We start from the raw sequence: 6,942 nt of genomic DNA on the forward strand, positions 1-6,942 counted from the left end.
CTGTTTGATCTTTTCTAACTTTTGGTCCAAAAATGCATTTAAATAATAAGATATCTCACTTAAAAAGCCCCCAGTGGTCTATTAACAAGTCATCAAAGAATGAATCCATCAATCAAAGGCCTTTATTATCACTTTTCCCTGTTTATACGACTACATTACGGACAAGAGGAGATGACGTTTCATGGGATGATGAGACTCAAGGTCAATAATGATCAAATGAAACACTAACATTTCAGTTCAAAAGCATCTGTGAGGAAAACGATACCCAGTTTGTTTCTGAATTAACCTTCAAGATCTTTACCAAACTGTTCTCTCTGCGTTCTGTCAGAGCTTCGTTCTCCTGTTTAAAAAAAAAAAAAAAGTCTACTTTTTAAAATATAAAACACTGAAAAAGAAACGGCTCCTTCTTAAAAACCACTGAGGATTCTACGACGGAGTTTTAGGGCCACGGTGAGGAAAAAAAATTCTGGCCAACGTGACGAGATTAAAGTCGTCATGTCGACTTTAATCTCGTCATGACGAGAAAAAACTCGGCACAAAAAAAAAACGGCGAGAAAAAACTCGACACAAAGTTTCGAGAAAAAAACTCGTCGTGTCGAGATAAAAGTCGAAATAAAGTTTCGAGATTAAAGTCGCAATGTTGCGCGCGAGCAGTGAAGCTGAGTCTTTCAGGAATATTCAGTGTTATGGCTAATGTTAGTGAGCTAGTGGCTTTGTATTTAAGAGTTTATGACAGAGTTTTATGGCCGGCAAAAATAAGTAATTTTATTAGGAGATAAAAACTCGTAAATGTACGGGAAAAAATTCATAGATTAACAAGGAGAAAACACCGAAGTTGTCTGTTTATCGGAGCCTAGCTTGAAGATGAAATATGTGGAGCCTTTTGTGAAGCTTTATTTCCGGATTATAGGTTTAAAACAGAGATTCTGAATCTTTTGGCGACTCAAAATCAGATTATTTTCCGTGTAGCAGTCTTTCCGGGGTTCGGTGTCAGTAAAGCAGAGTTTCATCTGTAAAATAAGGAGCTCAGAGACACGTTTGGGTGTAGAGGATCGCTCCAGCCTTTATTCTCCTTTTCATTCACATAACCTGAAGTTCATCTGTCACATTACGTCATGAACCTGTCATCCGATCACCAATGCGGAAGTAAACAGAGTTACATACGCCCACTGCTGCAGACGAAGCGTCCCGTCTGATCATTAAAAAACAAAGATGAATGAAAATAGTCTATTATATTAGCATTACAACGTTGAAAAAGGCAAAAAGTGCTTCTCCTCAGACGGAAGCATCACACAAACGTAGAGATCTGGTCTTTGGTGAAGGAAGAAAGGATTCAAGCAAACAGCTGCAGGGACACCGACGACGGCTTCATTGGGCTGCAGTGATCCTGCAAACCAACCATCAATAAATAAAACTTTAATGAATCGTAAATCAAACAAATGAGCCTCCAGACATTTGGAACATTATCAATAAACATTCAGCTCACCTGTTCAACAAAGTTTAGTCGGTCTGCTCTGCTGCTGCACGGCGTTCACCTGCTGCTCTGCGTGCTGCTCACTTCCACAATAATCTCGTAAATTTACGAGTTTTTTTCTCTCGCGCGCAACATTGCTACTTTAATCTCAAAACTTTATTTCGACTTTTATCTCGACAAGACGAGTTTTTTCTCGAAACTTTGTGTCGAGTTTTTTCTCGTCATGACGAGATTAAAGTCGACATGACGACTTTAATCTCGTCACGTTGGCCAGAATTTTTTTTCCTCACCGTGGCCCTAAAACTCCGTCGTAGGATTCTGCTTTTTCTATGTTTTGATTTGTTTTTTGTTTTTTTAGTTTTGGACTTTTCCTGCTGTTCTGATTGAGTTTTTACAGTCATTCCAGAGGTGAATGAGTCAGAAAAGTGATGTGGATGAAAAATAAAAGTGCAGTTTGAAATATTCTAGAAAGCTAACAGACTTCTTCAAGAAAAATCTTTGATTTGGTTCACCTGTTTGTATTAAATTCAGTCAAATATCAACATTTTGGGTTGTGATAAATTAGAAAAATATAAAAACCCAGATTGTTACATTTACAGTAGGATGGATGGATGGATGATGGATGGCACATTTTTGCATGTGATCTCTGCATTTTCAAGTCTAAATCAGAGAACAAACATCAAAATCGATTTTCTTCCCGGCTCAGCCATGGCTGCCGGGTAAAGTTGCTATGTGAGCAGAGAATTATGGGAAAGCGTGGAGAAAGAAAGAGCAGCTCTCACTGGCAGCAGACCTTCGTTTCCATCCTTCAGGTTCTGGACGCCGTGGAGAATTAAAGATCCTGATTTACAGCAAGTCTGAGCTCAGCCCAACAAAACAAGGAAATCCTAAAGATCATTTTATTATGAAGAGAACTCATCCGGAGTAGACTTCCTGTGAAACGTTGGTGCGACTAATCTGCTTTCCTTTATGGCGCTCAAACTTCCTCCAAAAGGAGCTTTAGGACATTAAGGAGGTCACAGGTTAAATATGAAAACCGAATCATGTTTGTGGTTATTTTTTTTTTTGTCTCTTTGGTTTGCAAAGCAATCCTCTGGTATTCAAACCATAAAGCTGCAGCGAAGCGAAAACCTCCTTCAGCCGCACGTTTGCGTTGTTATGACAGACTCTGCAGAGAGCGGCGGTTTCTCTGAACAATCTGCTCCTTCAGACTCACTCTCTGAAAGGTTTCCAGTAGACAGAACCTCGACCTACGGTGGCCCTGAAGTTCAGATCACTCCATCAAAAACAGAATGTCCACATGAGCAATGACATTGGAGATATTTGACAAGGATAAATACTCAAACCTTTTATTATATGGAGTAATATTTATGCCACCATGTTGTAAACAAAACTTTCAAAGTTGCAAATAAAAATATTAAATATTTGCTTTCAAATACTTTTTTTTTTGCTTTCAAAATCATTTTTTCTTTACTTTCAGGCTGTTTGACGGCAGCTTTGTCCCGCTAAACTGAAATGTTTGGGAGCAAAATCAAAGATAGGAAAAAAGGTCAGATGAGACACAACACACACGAAAACATTTGTGTTGCAAATGCAAACATATTTTTTGAAAGCAAACAAAAGTAAATAAATAATTAAGGGCAAAAAATAAAACAAGTCAAAGCAAATATTTTATAGTTTTATTTCCAACTCAGAAGGTTTTGTGTGCAACGTGGTGTCAGAGATATCACTCCATAGTATTAGTGTGGATATTAAAGACATATTTGTAAAAATTCAAATTTCAGCAAATTCCCACAGCACCTAGCTTTTTTTTTTAACGTTGAATTTTGATTTTGGGAAATTACTTTTTTTAGAAATATTTCATTTCTATCTTGCTTCTTTTTTTGTTTTTCTTTTTAAATCGTTGTTTTGATCTTAAAAATTGTTTTTGCATGGAGTGATTTTCTGGTGTGATTTGACCATCAGGGCCACCGTAGATTCCAGACAAAAAGTAAAAGTGTTGCTTCAGTTTGTGTGAAGAATAGAGTTATTTGAATTAAAGATAATTGAATAACCAGAGGAGAAATGATTTCTGCCTATATTTTGTAAATATTATAGTTATAATGAGCTTTAAAAAAAAGTCTTTCACCCTTCCAGCAGCTTTAGTCAGATCAAGTTTTGATTGAAGTATTCCCCGTGGTCTTTTAAACATGATTAGGCAGTCGAAATCCCCCCAAAAAACTTGTCTTTTTCTAGGAATTCATTAAAAATTCCCCCCACCTCCCCTTCCCGTCACCCATCTCTTTACCCTGTCCTCAAATTTGGAGCTTTAAAACTGCATTTTGAATCAGAAATGCTATTTTTAATTTTTCAAATTTTTTTTTACAAATGTCCACCATCATCCAAAAAATGCAAACAAAAAAAAACGTTTTCATCCGAGGCTTTTTTACACTGATGTCCTTCTGGTAGCTTTGGCGGGAAACATCTCCAACGAAACCCCTTTCCTCAGGAGGAATCCACAGCAGCTTCGCATCCCACAATCCTTTGCTTTGTTCTCCAACATCACCAGTAGGTTTGAGCAGCAGAGAGAAGCGTTTGGTTCTGGACTACGGGAGCGTGACCCCGCCCAGATTGGGTCCACGTTTCCGTATTCATAGGTCTCTGCGTCTCAGATGGGGAACAGGTGTGAAATTTGATTTATTCTAATGGAGAGACATGAAAAAGAAAATAGAATAGAGAAAAACCCAAACAGAATATTAAACTCAAACATATTTAAAATGACAATCCTTTGCTGTTTTGGATTGGATGCAAGCAAGCGAGGAATTCTGTCTGATTCCTTTTTAATTGCATAACTTCTGGTTTGTTTTTGCTTCTTTGATGTCAAACAGCAGCAGCTGCTTGTTGGACATGTTTGGTTTTTGGCAGCCTTCTCATGTAATCCCCATCACAGATTCATTTGTCACACAATACCTAATCCTTCTATCACCACTGTAATGGGATTGGGGCAAATAAAGGTCCGATCCCTCCCTGCTGCCCCGTCGGGTCGGCCCTGAAGGGGAGCGTTGGTCCTGAAAGTCAGAGGAAGTACTGAGGACGAGGAAACCAAACCACTGCAACTCAACGGGCCGAGGCAATTTGGGGCTTTTCTGTCTGAGAGCTTTGACCTTCAAAAAAAAACGCAGTTAGTGGGAATTTTGTGCAATTCCCAAAAAGCCTAAAATTGCAGGAAGAGAAGAAAACTGCAATAACGACCATAAGTAGCCTTATTTTTCAGCGTTTTGAGGTGATTCCCTTGATGTGGGGGCGCTTTCATCTCCCTGCTGACCAGCAGAGCGTGCGGGTCACAAACTGAACGTATGGATAGGTGCCTCGCCGGCTCGTTGTCATAAAACAGAAGAAACCCTCCTCATCCTCTCGCCTCCTCGGCGTGTTTTGCTTTCCTGAAGCGGTGCAGATGGATGATGAAGGTTTCCGTTGCAGAATTTCTCCCCTGTGCATGCCCTCCCCCCTCCCCTCAAACCTCCCCCTCTGTGGCGTGTTGACACGTTGAGAGTGAGCCGAAAAACTCCAGCGCTGCCTCTGATTCCTGGGTTTTCCCGCTCACACGGGCCCACGCGCTCCTCCATCCTCCATTCGTCTATTTGACATGTTGAACTTTTATTCCCTGCTTCCTTTTCACGCTCCCTACATTTGCCCCCTTTGTCTTTGCAGCCCCCCCCCCCCTCACAAATGTGGAATTCTTTGGTCAACACTTCCATTAAACGGTGCAATTATCGTTGTTGTCATTTTTAAATATCGACCCGGTTTGGTCAGGATATAATTATGAGGACATCCTCTTCCACAAGCCAGCAATAACTCAGAGCTGACGGGGGCCGGGGGGCATTTTCCGAGCCTGTGGTTTTGTGTCGGCAGACGCTCGGCACCGTCGCCGTGGTGATGGAGTTGAGGCCTTTAAACTCTGCAGCAACACTTGAGCACGATCGCTTTAATTGGGTGATTGCTGAGCAACCTGTGACTGTAAAATGAGGGCAGACGGCCGGTACGGCAAGCCATGTGGCTCAAAAAACACCAGGATTGGTTTCTAGATTTGACATTCTCACTGTGCGTTTGAGTGAAAATTTGCACACATCCTGCACCCGCTGAAAATGGATTTTTGACACAGTGAATGACCCCCCCCCCCCCCCCCCCCCCCCGCCTTTAAAAAATGATGACTTCACAGTAGGAGAAACCATCAATGAAATGAATGGGGCCAAAATCTCTAATGGGGCTCCAGAAACCTTTTCATAAAATCCACCAACAAAACCAAAACACACGTGTCGGGCCTATCCAAAACAAATGTTTTGCAATTATTATGGGATGGCCACAGGAGCCACGGCAAAGGGGGACATTTTTACATTAATGTACAGTATAAGAAAAGTTTCTTTATGGGATTTAGCAGCAAGTCTACAACTACAAACAAAGTTTCATTGACCTTTGACCTCAGGAAGAGGCCCCCACCTGGAATAAAAACAAACAAACATGTGTAGTTACAGCTACAAATGTAAACTCCTAGAGATTTTGGTCTATCGCCTCCTAACTCCTCAAATATCGTTGGGAAGTGACTTGGGGAAAAGATGCTAGCTCTAAAGTTTGTAGATTCTGAACAGCGTTATCGTGTCGAGCGCGCCAAAGTGACGTTTACCTATTAGCCCGCCCATTTTTGTACTAGAATATTGTGAAAACCTATCACACGAATCGTTGGCTCAAGCAGAACAGAATGACTGACAAACGATATGAACCTATTAGGAAGGTGGGCGTGGCTAACAAGAAGCCTCAGTTGCTAAGGAAATTCAAAAATTTTCTTTTGCTGATTCTTCTGAAACTTTCATGAACCTGTCTGTCACCCCGATACGAACAAAAAATGAAATGGTTGCTATGGAGATAGAATCAATAGAGAAGACCCCCTTTTAGGGAAAAGAAAAGGGGGGGTTTTCACTAAATTGTCACGTGCAGCTCTGACCGGGGTAGCAGGGGCAAAGGGGAAGAGCGAGGGGGCATGTGGGAGCTGCTCAACCAGCGAGGGCAGGTAAATAGAGGTAATGGGGCAGGGGCCGGGGTGGTGGGGGGTAGTTCCTGCCCACCTGCAACTTTACTATGATGTCATCAATTTGCTAAAGTAAAAACCTAAGACATACAAAAATGACATGAAGACTATTTGTGAATCCACTCTGTTCTGATGATTTATTTAAAATAAATGTAAATATTCCTGTTTTTAACTGACAAACACAATGCATTGTGGTCTATTATTCTGGGTTCTCTCAGACTCCTGGGACATTTTCAGGGACTGGCTTTTTGAATCGTAGATTCAAAACAATGTGTTGCACCAAACTACTAACGTAAAGTGTTGCTTAGCGGTGCAAAGCAGCTTCTCCCTACGGCAGCATCAGCCCATGTCAGACGTTACGGCGCTGCGTGTCAAAGCACACCTGCTGGAATGAAATGGTCGTATT

This window comes from Oryzias latipes, chromosome 19 (genome assembly GCF_002234675.1).
Source record: "Oryzias latipes chromosome 19, ASM223467v1".
In the NCBI taxonomy this organism is placed as follows: domain Eukaryota; kingdom Metazoa; phylum Chordata; class Actinopteri; order Beloniformes; family Adrianichthyidae; genus Oryzias; species Oryzias latipes.